General features: G+C 41.5%; 1 long non-coding RNA gene across 1 annotated transcript in view; it reads left to right on the top strand.

Annotated features, from left to right (window-relative positions):
• Positions 1-15,188, top strand: part of LOC134735855 (uncharacterized) — a 168,242-nt gene extending 153,054 nt beyond the window's left edge. The window contains exon 3 of the long non-coding RNA XR_010119392.1: positions 15,152-15,188. This is a non-coding gene — a long non-coding RNA (uncharacterized lncRNA). The remainder of the gene's footprint in view (positions 1-15,151) is intronic.
• The last annotated feature ends 288 nt before the right edge of the window (positions 15,189-15,476 follow it).

Genomic DNA, 15,476 nt, shown 5'->3' with positions numbered 1-15,476 from the left:
GTAGGCGACAAAAGGACAACAAAAATAATCAGTTCATGGCTCACGTGCTGATATAGTCACGGGATATTAACAAATGCAAACGTTGTAATTATTAATGGCATTCATTAAACGCCATGGTGTGCCGGTAGGTTGCGCCACATGAAACTGACTATGCAGGTGGTATGTCATTCCATTTCACTATATGCTCCCTACAGATAATTACTATAACTACTTTGCAAAATCAGGACTGACTCCCACCCAAAGTTCAGATGGCAAGGTTGATGAAATCACACGCACACAAAGAGGGTATGGAAAGGTTGATTACTTACATAATTGAGGTCTCTGGGAGAGCAGGGCAGACCTCTCAAGCAGGTCAGAAATCGTTTGCAAGGGCCAGGAAAGGTGACTGGCTTGGGTCTCTATTATGACTCACCATGGGACCAGGGTGAGCATTCCATGGGTCTCTATTATGACTCACCATGGGACCAGGGTGAGCATTCCATATGAGCAGGGGTTTCCATGTCTCTCTGGTGCCAAAGGAGAAAGCACCCAGGCTTTTTTTATGAGCTTGTACAGATGTGGCTACAAGGGAAAGCAGAGGGGTGAGGCTTAAAATCTATCAACAGTCAGACTCAACAAATGGAGTCAGACTCCTCATTTCAGAGTATTTGTTGACGGTTCTTCATAGCTGTCATTTTGCTTCCATCATGCTAAATATTTTGTAGTCCACTCAGTAAATGCTTCTAGATTGACTGTTTGGATCACAAACCGTATTTTTTGTCTAATGTCAAGAGGAAACTCTAAAAGCCTAAGATCTTTGTAAGGGCATTAAGCTCAAAGTGCAATGCTTTCAGAAAGCTAAGTTGATACTGGTTGAGTCCATCCAGCTCTATCCTGCTAGAGCTGCCAGCACTCTCCCCCAGTTGTCTGAAATATGCCTTCTTCTGTAATTGGCATTGCACCTCTGCTCCAAAGGAAGGTTCAGTTCTGTCTATTCATTGCCTTCTAAATCTTACTTCCTTTGGCAGTATCTAAGGTTAGGGCAGCAGCGTGTTTTCTGTTGTATTAGGTGATCTCAACAATCACTCTCTCTTTCCCTTTGCGTCCCCATTAGCACCCCTTGGTTGATTTGTGCCAATGCTTATTGTCCTTTAAGTTATGAAGAAGAAAAAGGAAATCTGGTAAATCAATTTCCTCGTCCACAAAAAGGAAAATATTTTATACTTCTTAATCTTGCCTTGATATGCACATATTATAGGCTATATCAGCTATCCACCACATACTTAGAAATTTGGCTAATTGTCATAACATAAATTAACATTTTATGGCCACGCAAAGAGAATAGAAATGGATTTTAGAATGTCAAGTATCTATCACTAGTATGTGTTAATACAAATATCTAGCTTAATAAAAATAGGACATTTATATGTATATATGTGGGTGTGCATGTGTACATGCATGTGTGCACAGACACACACGAGATATGTTGGTTTTGTGTAATGCAAACAAATGAATTGAGTATACATAGGATAGAGTCACTGCCCTGACTCTTAAATGTAATCCTTATTAAAGAAAATATTTTAGTTCATTTTTTATCTATCAACCCTGAAATCTGCAATCAATCATACTTGGTTATGAGCAAAATAACATGAATGATAATCTAAAATTTCTGGCCAAATAACACTGGAATATTTGCATTATTACCTCTAGTACTCTTAGAAATTTCATTCGCCAGTTATAATGTCACTGAGGGGTGAGTAAACTTTTCAATAGCAGGTAGTTTACCATTGAAGAAATGCATTCTGGATATTCCCAAAGTACACCTGAGATTTAGATTATTTTATTGATAATCATTTTTCTGGTTCTTCACACCAAAAAAATTTTAAACGAAGTTGGGCATTTTAAATACTCTGGATTTAGAGCTCTCTAATTATATTTGAATCAGAGAATAAAATTCCATTAAAATAATTTTAATTTCCAATATTATGCACCAAGCATCTGATTTTTCTTGAGTTTGCCAATGGAAGTTCATGCTGCTGGTCAAGGTTCCCACTCATATAAGAATAATTCCTCTTACCCTTGAAGCCTCCTGATTGCTGCAAGCAACTTGGCTCTGAAATTTCAAAACCTTTTTTTTTTTTTGAGATGGAGTCTTGCTCTGTCACCCAGGCTGGAGTGCAGTAGCTTGATCTCAGTTCACTGCAATCTTCACCTCCCAGGTTTAAGCTATTCTCCTGCCTCAGCCTCCCAAGTAGCTGGGAATACAGGTATGCACCACCAAGCCTGGCTAATTTTGTGTTTTTAGTAGAGTCAGGGTTTCACCATGTTGGCCAGGCTGGTCTCGAACTCCTGACCTCAGGTGATTCACCCGCCTTGGCCTTCCAAACTGCTGGGATTACAGGCATGAGCCATCACACCCAGCCTGACTCACTCTTTAATGGAAAAAGAAAATACACGTTATTCCTAAATGCCATTGTCAGCAGTCAACCTATCAACGATTGACATATCTTATTTTTTCAAATACAAGAAAACCAATCCTTGGTATCTAAAAGGTGATGCTGTATAGTACATACAGTATTATCTCATTTGTTTTTTCAAATGAAAATAATTTTTAGTGAATGATCAAAATTTACTAAATCTCTCTCTAGCCATGTCTAGGGATCTGACTTGTTCTATATGTAAGTACATGCCCCATATATTGACACAATTTTAGAAATGGCTGTCAGCTGTTATCTCTTGGAGAAAGGATTAGTGGAGACTCATTATAACTTTTATATTACCATATTGTTTGAGGAATACATAATCACATTTATCAGACACACATCTCAGTTTACAAACTCAAGTGTGAAAGAAATCTTTTCTCAGAGTATGTCTTATTTCTGCAAGGGGACAGACCTAGTGTTGAAGTGGCCTTTTCAGGATGACACAGCAATCTAGATTTTTGTATTTCCTTTCTTTTGCCTTGGGGTTTGCAGACACCCTGTCCCCATCTGGCCTTTATATACTGACACATGAAGCCATGCTGCATTATCTTCTTCCTGTCTGTGAAGCCCCTCACCCCCTTTACTGGCTGTCCTTAAACCATCTCCTCCTCTGCTGTGTTGGCGAAGGAAACTATGAAGCCAAACTGCTCAGATAAACTGTAATGATTTACAACAAACAAGAGAAGGTCAGATGGTAAGAAGGGCTGGGAAGGATTTTAAAACTGGCTATTGTAATGGTTGGGAAGCCACTTCATAGTGGATAGTCAAGGATGGCTTCTTGGAAGTCATGCTGTTTGTTTGCACTAATAGTGTCCATTGCTGTCTCAACCATCATTCTCAGTAAACTATCGCAAGGACAAAAAACCAAACACCACATGTTCTCACTCATAGGTGGGAACTGAACAATGAGAACACATGGACACAGGAAGGGGAAGATCACACTCTGGGGACTGTTGTGGGGTGGGAGGAGGGATAGCATTAGGAGATACACCTAATGCTAAATGACGAGTTAATGGGTGCCACACACCAACATGGCACATGGATACATATGTAGCAAACCTGCACATTGTGCATATGTACCCTAAAACTTAAAGTATAATAATAATAAAGAAAGATGAATTTTATCATGTGTGATGATTGTAGAACATGATCAAATTCATTGAAAAGCTGGTAACTTGGCTTGAAAGGGGTGCAAAATAGAACAACAACTAGCGTCCAGGCAGCAGGTATCCATCAGCCATCACATCTGGGTCTGGCCTCCTAGGAGAAATCAGTTCCATTATTTGTTTTCTCCATCCCTGTTAGAACCCATTCAAGGCTCAACATTCATAGATAAAGAGTTTAAGAGCCCAAACTTAAGTCATGGCCCCCCATCCATCTTGGCTATGAAAGATCAAGAATTTTTCTTGCCAGTTTCACCAATAATTTTCCAGGAACAAGTTGCACTGTAAGTTACTCTATCAAAAAGTGGGGAATGGGCTGGACGCAGTAGCTCACGCCTGTAATCCCAGCACTTTGGGAGGCCAAGGCTGGTGGATCACAAGGTCAGGAGATCGAGACCATCCTGGCTAACACAGTGAAACCCTGTCTCTACTAACAATACAAAAAATTAGCCAGGCATGGTGGTGGGCGCCTGTAGTCCCAGCTACTTAGGAGGCTGAGGCAGGAGAATGGTGTGAACCTGGGAGGCAGAGCTTGCAGTGAGCTGAGATTGCGCCACTGCTGTCCGGCCTGGAGAAAGAGCAAGACTCAGTTGCAAAAAAAGTGGGGAATGAGGGGTAGAAATGGGTACTGAGCAGCCAGGATCCATGAATGCCTTAAACATTCTTAAGGCATGTTAAAGGCATTGCACTATCTTACCTGCTAAACAATCCGTTGGTTGGAAACATGGGTTCCTCTTCTTTTCTTCAGTGGTGTGCCAGGTAAAGGAAAGAGTCCAGGGGAACGTAGTTAGGGAGAAACTGCAGTCGGAGAGGATTTGCCTCACATCATCAGCTTCAGTGCTGTGATTTACATTAATATTAAATGTTAGCTTGTGTGTTACACACCCTGAGGCTTTTTACTCCACCTGGGGGTGGAAATTTGCATTATTATGCATTTCTGACTCTAGATATAGTGGGGATTTTATTTTTGTCTCTAAGAACAAGCTAAAATCAAATCTTGTTTAAATAGGGGCCGACTATGCTGCTTTGGAAAAGCACAGAGAGAAGATAGGGCCATGGAAACTTAGGAATGAGGCAGATATCAACATTTATACATTATTGTCTATTCATTTTTTCTCAGTCTTGTAAGAATTAAATCTTAAGCCAGTGCTTCACATTTCTTCTCCTTGCCTTATGAAATAAAGTTAACAAAATCTGTATATAACATGTTTTCTGACAACAAAATCCATTCCATAACAAGTACAATGAGTAAATATCTATGTAGGAAAATGTATGTTAGGCAGTGTCATCATGTCTTCCTACCAAAGACCAACACCCATGTAGTAATTGAATTATTCCTCAAGCCACACTGTCACCAGATTCTCTGGTATTTGTGTTTTATGTGAGATGAGTATTTTGATGCCTTTCCTCCCCCCACCCCCCCCCTTTTTTTTTTTTTGAGATAGGGTCTTACTCTCTTTCTGAGGCTGGAGTGCAGTAGGACAATCATCATGGCTCATGGCAGCCTGAACCTCCCCAGACTCAAGCAATCCTCCTGCCTCAGATTCTGAAATAGCTGTGACTACATGTGCGCACCACCACACCTGGCTAAGAGACAGGGTCTTGCCATGTTGCCCAAGCTGGTCTCCAACTCCTGGACTCAAGCAATCCTCCCGCCTCAGCCTTTCAAAGTGCTGGGATTACAGGTGGGAGCCACCAGGCCCGGCCGGTGCCTTCCATTTTTGACTGTAAGTTTAAAAGGATTTAGAAGATTTAAGCTTGAAAAATCAAGCAGAGATTTGGCTCAGGTTAGGTTTTGTTTTGTTTTACAAAACAATGGAGTCAGAGAAATTGAATATTCTCTCTCAGGGTAACTCCTACCAGCAGAGGCAGTTGCCAGGACAATAGGGGCTGTTTCTACACTGGCAAAGAATATTATGTAAAATTGCCTTGGTTATTGTTGTTGTTTTCTACTATGAGGGCAACAATCACACTTAGTTACTGTTTCTTCTACGTACATTGAGCTCATATTATTTTAGAAATGTATTTTACTTTGCCTAATCCTAGAACCAGTTACTTACATGTCTGCCTCTCCCTAACAATGAGGCAGATAGCATATTTTTGACATTTCCCGATCCCGTGTTACAGGATTTTTGGGATGTCACTTTTCTGGCCAGAAATGTCTGCCTAAGTTTTGCTTGTGCCCACTGGGCTCATTCCACCCACTCAGCCTGGCAGGCTGTGCTCGGCTACACTACCGGTCTCAGTCCCATGCCTGCCAAGGGTGAGTCAGGTGTGGAGTGGCAAGGGGTGTGTGAGCAAGTGTAGGGTCCAGCCACTGTGCACAGTCAGACATGCTGGTTGTTGCTGAGGGGTGGGCAGCTCCAGGTGCCAGCCCAGGCATCAGATCTCTGCAAGGCTGCAGCTGGACAAGGCTCACCACAAGCAGCTTCCCCTGCTGGCACCAGGGAATGTGGCAGCACCTGGAAGCTTGGGGACTCCAGGAACCACAAGGCCCCAAAGAGGGAGTCACAGCCCTGGCTTTGGGAGCTCCCAAGTCTGGGCTCCCTGATGGGCTGCAGCTCTTCTCTCCTTCTCTTCACCCACAATGTGGCAAGCAAGGGCCATGTTTCAGTCCTGTTTGTGTTACAGCTCTTTTAGCCCCACCATTCAGTGGCTCCTGAGTTTTGTCCTGCAACCAGGAAGAATGAGGTATGCAGACAAGTGGAGGGTGAGTAAGACATAAAGGAGTTTTACTGAGTGATAGAACAGCTCAGAGAAGACCCACAGGGAGTAGCTCCTTTCCAAAGCCAGGGTGTCCCAACAAGTGTTCAGCTCCTAGCAGAGAGAGTAGCTCCTCTCTTTTACATAGGTCATCCCCAATGAGTGCTCAGTTCTCAGCAGAGAGGGCATCTCCTCTCTGCAGCTGGTCACCCTGACATCTGCTCAGTTCTCTGGCTGAGCCCAGGGCTTTTATGGGCCTCAGAGGGGAAAAAGTGACCACCAGTTGGTTCATGGGTGGCCAAGGGCAGGATTGGTAAAGGCACCACAATTTCCCACTCCAGTCTGTGGGACTGGCAGCTCGGCCCCCAGGCTTCAGGCCCTCCCTAGCTCATTGGTGTCCAAAGTCCAGATGGGGCCAAGGTGGCAGGGACTTGTCAGCACTGCTCAGAGCATGTACGTATCAGGCCAGGCTGCAACTGTGCCCAGGCTTAGCCCTGACTTTGCTCCAAGACTAGAGCAGGTACCATCAGCAGGGAGAAGCCCTGCAGTAGGAGACGGCACTTCTAAGCCTGTGAGGGCAGGGACGGCCTTTCCAGGCCCCCAAAATTGCAGAGATGGCTGGGTCTGCAGCAGCAGTTTGGATGGCTGCAGGTTGTACCTGGGGGGAGCGTTGTGGGTGGGGCTCCTGCCTAGTCCATAGAGCAGGAGGCCCAGATCTGCAGCCACTACTTGGGCTTCTGTGGCTGCATGTGGGGAGCTCCTACCCCAACATGGAAGGGGCAGGTCTCCCATTTGTCCCCGATTCCCTCCTGCTCTGTGGAATGTGCAGTCCTGGCTGTGCCTCCTCAAAGCCTGTGGCAGGGACTCCAGGTCCTTGCTGGGCTCGTCTCTGCCGGCCCCCCATGGCTGACCACACTGCTCCCCTGTTAGTGGCTGGGCCCTATTGTGGTGGCCCCCAAGGCAATGGACTGGGAGTGTTGGGGGCTCCCACAAGCTCTGTGTAGTACAGCACTACCCCGGCTCAGCTCCACCTCCTCTTGCCTTCCCTGCAGTGGCCAGTGTGATGGCAGCAGCCACTCCAGGCAGTAATTAAGATATTATTTGGAATAGAGGAATAAAAGAATCTGGGGGTAGGTGAGGAATATAACCTGTAAAACTGAAATTAACATTGACTGAAATTAACATTGCTATAATATAATGGATATTTCATCATTATAAAGGAAGTAATTGATCTAATTTTTTCATTCCTAAATTATAACTGCTAAAAATAAACTTGGGAAATCCTAAAAGAGCTGTAGTCTTAGATTGTAAAACTCTTAATTTTTACAGGATAATAGTTGTTCACCCTCATCACTAAAAAAAAAAATAAATGCACATATATGTAAGAATATTTCTTTATATTTTTAATCTTGTAATGATTCTTAATTTACTCTTATTAGTACATTAGTTCAGTCACTTCAAAGACTACGGTCTAATGTTGCTCATGTATTTGCATCTGATTTTCACTAAAGTTATAAAAGGGAAACAAGAAGTTGTATCCTCAAACTTGGAAATTCAGATATAGAAGTAAACAAGGTTTTATACTTCATCCCTCAAATTTATAAATAATCACAATAAAAAGAATCTAGTGTGATAGAGAAATTAAAAATCCTCTTTGAGCTTAGAATAACCAAGATTCCATTCATAATGAACATGTCCAAAATTGCCAGTGGAGACAATCCTGAAGTTCAAGGCAACTGCAACTTGAAGTTACAGCTGAAACTAGAATGCAGTCTGTTGTGGTGCTTTTTTCTCCTTCTCAGAAGGTTCTCTAAGGTGACACTCAGAAAGTAAATGGCACTTTGACACTGTTAAGCAGTAGCAGAGCTAATAGTTGTTTCCAAGCAGCATCAATGTCACTTTGATTGGGCTGTTTGTTTTTAAGGCCACTGTCATTTGGACTTGGATTGGCCACTGAATCACCCCTTTGTTATTGACTTGTGTATTGTTATGGAACTGATAAAAATGTTTGGGTTGGTTACAAGTTCCAAGGAACTTCAAACAGCCCTACAGCACAATTCTATGTGCAATTGGGAATCATTCATTTTCTGGATGTCAGGGTTTGAAAGACTTCTCTGTATAGAATTGAAAATCGTTTGTGCCTGAGGACCCAGGATATTTTTCTATTCCACACTGCCATTTAAAACATTTAATGACTTTTAAAAGAAAAGAAATGTAATGCATTCATCACTTTGGGAAAAAATGAAAAGGAAAACATTTTGACATATCTTGAGAGCATCACAAATGATGTGGGGTCTTGATGAAGGGCCCTCCAGTTTCTGTTTGTTTTCCACACTGAGATACAGAAGACAAGGACACTCATGTAGCTGGTGTCATCCTCACCTTCTTTGCATGCCTTTCCATCCATAAAATTCAACAAATATCAGTCTAGCAGCCCTTTGTTAAATACTGCCTACCTATAGAGCTGAAACCAACATATACATTAATCTTTATCCATCTTACTAGGATGTTTTTATTAATGCACCCCTAAGCCAGAGGAAGTAGCTGCAAAAATGAATTGACATGTGATATTCCAGGCTTGATGGATGTGTCCTAGAAAATGTCTTAGGGAAGACATCATAGGGAACCAGGAGATGCCTTTATGTTCCTTGTTAATTACCATGTACAAAATGTGAAAACAGTTTCCTGTATAATTCCTGGTGACCACGAGGTTGCATTTCTCTATATAGACACAGATGTAGTAATGCTTATAGTCCTGGTCACAGTCGTGCTCAGAGATGTATTTATAGTTGTAGATGTCTCTCTATTGAGAGCCAGAAAAGAAATTAGCACTTACCATATGTCACATACTGTGCTGGCTTACAACCCAAGATCATGTTCCTTACACAGGAAAGTAATGTGATTGCAAACAGGACCATTTGATGCTCCTCATCATTTCTTTACCAACAGGTGTTTTCAACACACCCTCCGAGAGAGTGGTAAAAGTAGAATTTCACTCTGTAGATCCCCTCAATTTCCTTGGAACTCATTCTCTTTGTTTCTGTGTAGTACCTCTAACTCTGTTTTTCCTCCTTCAGTGGCCACTGATCCTCGTTGTTCTTTGTCGGTGACACCTTATCTCCCTCACCTCTAATGCTAGTGGACTCCAGCACTAAGCATACAAACCCACTGTCTACATTCAATTCCAGTGTGGTCTCATCAAATCTCAGAGCCTTAAATCTAATGTTTGTCTTTACCAAATTATATTTCTTGCCCAGTACTTGAGTAAAAATTTATATCCAATAGCCTATTCAAACTCTCCACTGGCATGTGTGGTAGGAATCTCAAATTGAATATGTATAAATTAAACCCTTGGTCTTCCTCCCCGTATCTCCTGCTGACTTCCTATCTCAGTGACAACTCAATGGGTCCAGTTGCTTCAGCAAAGAAAAGTTTCTTTTTATGTCCCATGACCAATCCTGTCAGTTCTACCTTGCTGTTATACCCGTACTCCTTACCACCTCCACTGACAGCCAAAACCAGCACAACCACTTCCTGAAAGGAGTGAAAGACCCTCTACCAACTGGTTCTGCTACTGCTCCCTCCCACACACAAAGGAAAACACAGGGATCCTTTTAAAATGCAAATACAATGAATTTACTACTCTACTCATGACCACCCAATGGGAAAAAACTAAAGTATTACCAAGACGTACAAAGCCGTGCCTCAGCTCCCCACACCCCCACCCTACCTCATTTCCTATCCATTCTTCTTTCTCATTGACTCCTCTCCAGCCACATTTTCTTCCTAGAATGCTCTTTTCCCTCCTGTGTGTGGCTGGACTCCGTGGCTTCCTTCAGGTCTTAGCCCACGACACTGGCTCAGGAGAATCTCTTTTTTCATTATCTTCAAAATAGCTGTCTTCATCCTAGAAACAATTTATCTCCCTTCACTGCTTTATTTCTCTTCCTCATACCTACTACCACAATCTGACACACTCTAGATTGATAAATAGATAAGATATAGACATACACATAGATGTAGTTACAGTGTAGATACAGATATGTGTTTACTGTTTCTATATCTCTCCATTACAATGGGAACAACATGAAAGACAGGACTTTGTTTTACCTACGACTGTATTCTCAGCACCAGAACAGTACCAGATACGCAGCACGTGCTAAATACTTAACTGCAAAATCAACAGATAACTGAAAGCACACATATTGCTTACTCTTAGTTAAGTCCTTCAGCCTCAGACATCTCTGGCTTCCCATTGTGTTGCTATTTAAGTTTCAACACTCACAGCTAAATGAATGTTGAAGGAGAATTTCATAGGTTGGAGTGCTTCATCATTCCGTGGGCACATGGGAAACAGATGGAAAAAAGGCACCATGATGAAAGAATTGGTATTGATTCAATTCATTCTCTGACTGCATACCACACAGACACTTTTATAGGGGCAAAAAACTCATTTATATCTTAAGGATCCTGTGCGAATGGACTGGACATTCAAGGTGAGTGGTGCCTGAGGGTATGTATTAGAAACACAAACAACATATGGAAATATTCTGTGTGAGTGTGCACATATGAGGTATGCATGCTGCTTCTCCTTTACAAAAGAGAAAAATCCAAGCTGCTTCTGAAATCTGGAGAAGGGGCAGAATGTCAAGTACATGCATCTTTACAAAAATACCCTGGGTGAATTTCCCCTTTGGGTATATGACATCCTTGAGTCAGATCCTTCTGTCAGAGAATAGAAACAACCATTTCCAGATTTAGAAATAAATAAATAGTAGAGAATAGCAGTTAAGGTCTGAATTAATCCTGTCTCTGCAGCTTTATAGCTGTGACCTATCCATCAATATGTAGGAACGATATAGGTTCTACCTCACGAGTTTAGTGGAAGATAAATGAACTAATTCATTTTCAAGTAAGATACTTGAAAATGCATTGGGCAAATAGTAAGCTTAGAATTAATATTCTTTTTAAATTCAGGACTATGAACAACGATCTCTATGTAAGAAAGTTCTCATTCATTTTAGATATTACTTGCATTTATTTAACAAAATGCCTAAATACTAAAAGATGCAGAAGTGAATTCTATAATGCCTTCCCGTAGGAGTGCAAATTCTTTTAATAGAAAGAGAAAAGGACAGGTAATTATAAATATATACAGCAAAAATTATTGCAGCATTGAAGTCAGATAGGTTAGTTTTAGAATTTGACATAACATCATCACAATGGAATAGTACCTGCTAGCCCCACTTTATTCATTTACATAAAAAGTTTAGTTAAATGTCAAAATAAATATAGGAGACAACACATATTTTAAAGATGACTTAGGAACAGAAATAGTAGATAGTTCAAGAAAGATGCATCTAAGCCTACGCTGTAAATGAAATGTCAAAGCTAAGAATGAAAAGTGACATTGACAAATTAATTTTTAAATGAGTAAGAAAATCAATACTTTGAACGAAATTGTGTTTGAGAAAAGATGTCATTAGAGTTTTATAGTCATATTTACTTCTAAGCTCATGTAGAAATTAAAGGATAACAGATTGTAGATCTATAAGCTAAGATCAGAAAATGGAAAGAAGAAATAATTAGTATCCAAAATGAGGTGGTTTTTTTTTTTTTTTTTGAGATGGAGTCTCCCTCTCTCACCAGGCTGGAGTACAGTGCTTAGCACACTGCAACCTCTGCCTCCCGGGTTCAAGCGATTCTCCTGCGTCAGCCTCCCAAGTAGCTGGGATTACAAGCACACGCCACCACACCCAGCTAAATTTTTAGTAGAGACAGGGTTTCACCATGTTGGCCAGCATGTTCTCGATCTCCTGACCTTGTGATCCACCTGCCTCGGCCTCCCAAAGTGCTGGGATTACAGGCGTGAGCCATCATGCCCGGCCCAAAATGGATTTAAGTGACTCAAACAGAGTCAACAGCATTATTCTGCTGCTAAATTTCAAGGAGCCCCAGAAGACCAGGTGCCTTTCCATCAAAGCAGGGTGAGGGTTTTAAGGAGTAGGGAAATCTGGGTACACACTCTTCTGGTTTAGGCTCCGAAAGGAGTTTGCATCTTGAAGAGGAACTTGGCATTGAGATATCATCGCTGTATTTGTGTCTCTTTGATGGACAATCCCAGAAAACATCAGAACAGCAATTTCAGAGAACTGTGTTTTCCAACCTTTGGATATGTTAGTCAAAGTCCCACCTTTCCCAGGGTGAGGATAAAGTCAGGGAGATGCTGGAGACCCTCCGGGATGTGTTTTTGTCCATCCCCATTGGCTTCAGTTAGATGTCCCTGAATAAATGGACAGACTACCCCGTTGTCCTTATTCAATAAGACGGCATCTACCCCAAGAAGGTTACAATCTCCAACTGCAGTTGGAGTATGAAATTCCTTCAAAACGATGTGAATGTTGGAGAACTCAGTATCTCAATTTCCATGTTGAACACAGGTTCCTTTCTATTTTCTAAAATAATTTACATTTTGTTGGGAGGAGGGGTGATTTCGTTTTGTCCTGAATGTTGAATAAATTCAAGATTATATATTATACCTAAATCAGTGGCCAATTTCCATGATAAATAATCTGTTAAACATGAAACAAGATGCCATTATTTCAAGGGAAATGATATTCCCACCCCAGGGGAAGCTTTTTTTTTTCCTCATTTTTTAAATGTCTTACTCAGGTAAAAACAACATGTATTAGTATAAAAGAGTAATATCATTTTTTATTAGGGCTGTTTAACAGTAAAGTAGGCTAGATACAAGTGATCACTTTGAAAATAAGGTACTCTCCCATCTTGAGTTGAAATTTGCCAGGAAAGTCATTTTATGAGATGATCTATGGAACCATTCTACAAGAATATAAAAAAAAATTGTAAAATACTTAGAGTGCAATAAAAATGCAATGTTTTTGTTATCTCTCTCATGCTAATTTCTACATTTATTTTTATATCAAAGAATATTCAATACATCTTGAAACATGAACTCCTTCACAAAGGGTAGGTAGGAGACTCTCATAAACCCTGAAGAGAGTTTTAGGGCGGTTGAGCCATTTTGTATGGACCCCTGAAATCTGGTATCAGAATCAAGGATCACTAGCAAGAACAGAGATTTCCAGCTAGTTTTAAACCCATGCTTTTCCCTTTGATAAACAGAAAAAAAAATTATGTTCTTCTTTAAAGCTGTTGAATTTTTAGGATAATTGGTTATGATGATTAAATATGAATGAAAGCAAAGGGACAAAACACTGTTTATTTCCAAACTCCCAAAACTCCAATCACTCTTAGGGGAATAAGACTGGACCTGCCTGCCATAGCGCTCTACTCACACAAATCGCTGCTCAAGACGCCATAGACTTATGCATATTCGCCAGCTCTGCATGTTCTAATGCTCTCAGCAATTTGAGAGGACATCAAAACAGGTAAAAATTACTGAGACCTGACAGCTGCAATAGGTCATCACATGAAACTCATACGGGTCCTCTCCAGTGTATCATAATATTCAGAGAGAGAAATGAACTCACCCTCACACTTTGTTGGAAGCATCCTCCAATCCTTTTACCATCTGGTTTCATAAATGAGCCTGACTCCTTTGACTATTTTAGCCTCCATACAAATCAGAACACAGATTAACCAGTTATAAATATTTTTCAAAAATCTTTGATTACCAGAATCAAACCCAAAAAGTTAAAAAAAAAATGGGGTGGGGAGATTAAAGGAGAGAAAGATGAAGTAAAAGTCAATGATGCAGATACTTAAAAATGTGGTTCATTAATTGAAGGTTGAGAGCTCCATGCCTGCCCAAAACCATTTCAGGATTGAATCTCCCAACACCCTGATGAGCAGGAGCTCAAATTTGAGTTTAATTTAATGTAGACAAATATATTTGCATATTTTTTTCTTGTAACTGAGCCTTCTTGAAAATGTAGAGCATTGCATACATTTAAACAACGATAATCAATGATTTAAGGATGTAGTGAAGATGCAAAGGAGGACATTAGGAAATGAGGAATGAAGCAAAGGGAAGGGCCCATGACCCAGAGAGAAACTGAGGCACCTGTGACAACATAGTGGAAGCAGAGATGTGGGAGCTCCCAGGTTCCTGGAGAGAAGCAAATCTATAGCGCAGTCACTTTTCTGCTGCAGAGCCGCGTTTTACATCTGATAGGCTAACAAAAAACTTAGGACCTAAGATAAGGGTAGGAGGCAGTTTGAAATGATTCCCAGTGGCCCTATTATCTGGCATTCATGCGCTTGTGTAATCATCTCCCCTGAGTATAAACTGGACCCAGGGACTCACTTCTAATGATGAAAATGCGGTGCACATGAAGGACTGTCACTCCTGGGGTTAGATTATAAAAGATTGTGGCTTGTATCTTGGTGACACTCTCCTCTCTGCCAGTTAAACACTTTGGCAAAGCCACAGCTTATAAACTGCTCTATGGAGAGGCCCATGTGGCAGGGAACTGAAAGAGGCCTCCAGCCCACAACGAAGAAGGAACTAAGACCTCAGTTCAACAGATCACAAGGAATTGAATTCTGCCTGCATGCACTGAGTGAACTTGCAAGGGGATCCTGCCCCTGTTGAACCACAAGATGATTGCGGCCCCCACTGATACCTTGATGGCAGCCTTGGGAGAGACAGAGGACCCAGCTAAACTGCTACCAGATTCCTGATGCACAAAACTATGAGACAAGAAGTGAGTGTTATTTTTAGCTACTAATTTGGGGAGGTAAGTAAGTTGCCACACAGTATTCAGTAACTAAAATAAGCTTTCCCATGTGCCATTGCTTGTCCATACCTCACCTTCACTTTTCCTCTGCATGTTTTGATAGGCTGACAAGTGTTCATCTCTTCCCCGAAGATGTTGACTTCCTAATCCCCAGAACCTGTGATTATGTTACCTTCCATGGCGAAAGGGGATTTGAAGATGTGATTAAGGATCCTGCGAGAGGAAAGTTTTCCTGGATGACCTGGGTGGGCCCAATGTCATTACAGAGGTAAGAGGGTCGACGTCAGAGAAAGAAAATGTGATATGGAAGCAGAAGTTGGAGCCATGCACTTTGAAGATGGAGACAGAGATGCCAGGAGCTAAGGAACGCCATCTGCCTTTAGAAGCTGGAAAGGCAAGGACGTCGATTCTCCCCAGAGCCTCCAGAA

The sequence above is a fragment of the Symphalangus syndactylus genome, chromosome 24 (genome assembly GCF_028878055.3).
Source record: "Symphalangus syndactylus isolate Jambi chromosome 24, NHGRI_mSymSyn1-v2.1_pri, whole genome shotgun sequence".
In the NCBI taxonomy this organism is placed as follows: Eukaryota; Metazoa; Chordata; class Mammalia; order Primates; family Hylobatidae; genus Symphalangus; species Symphalangus syndactylus.
This window is presented reverse-complemented; position numbering and strand designations above follow the sequence as displayed.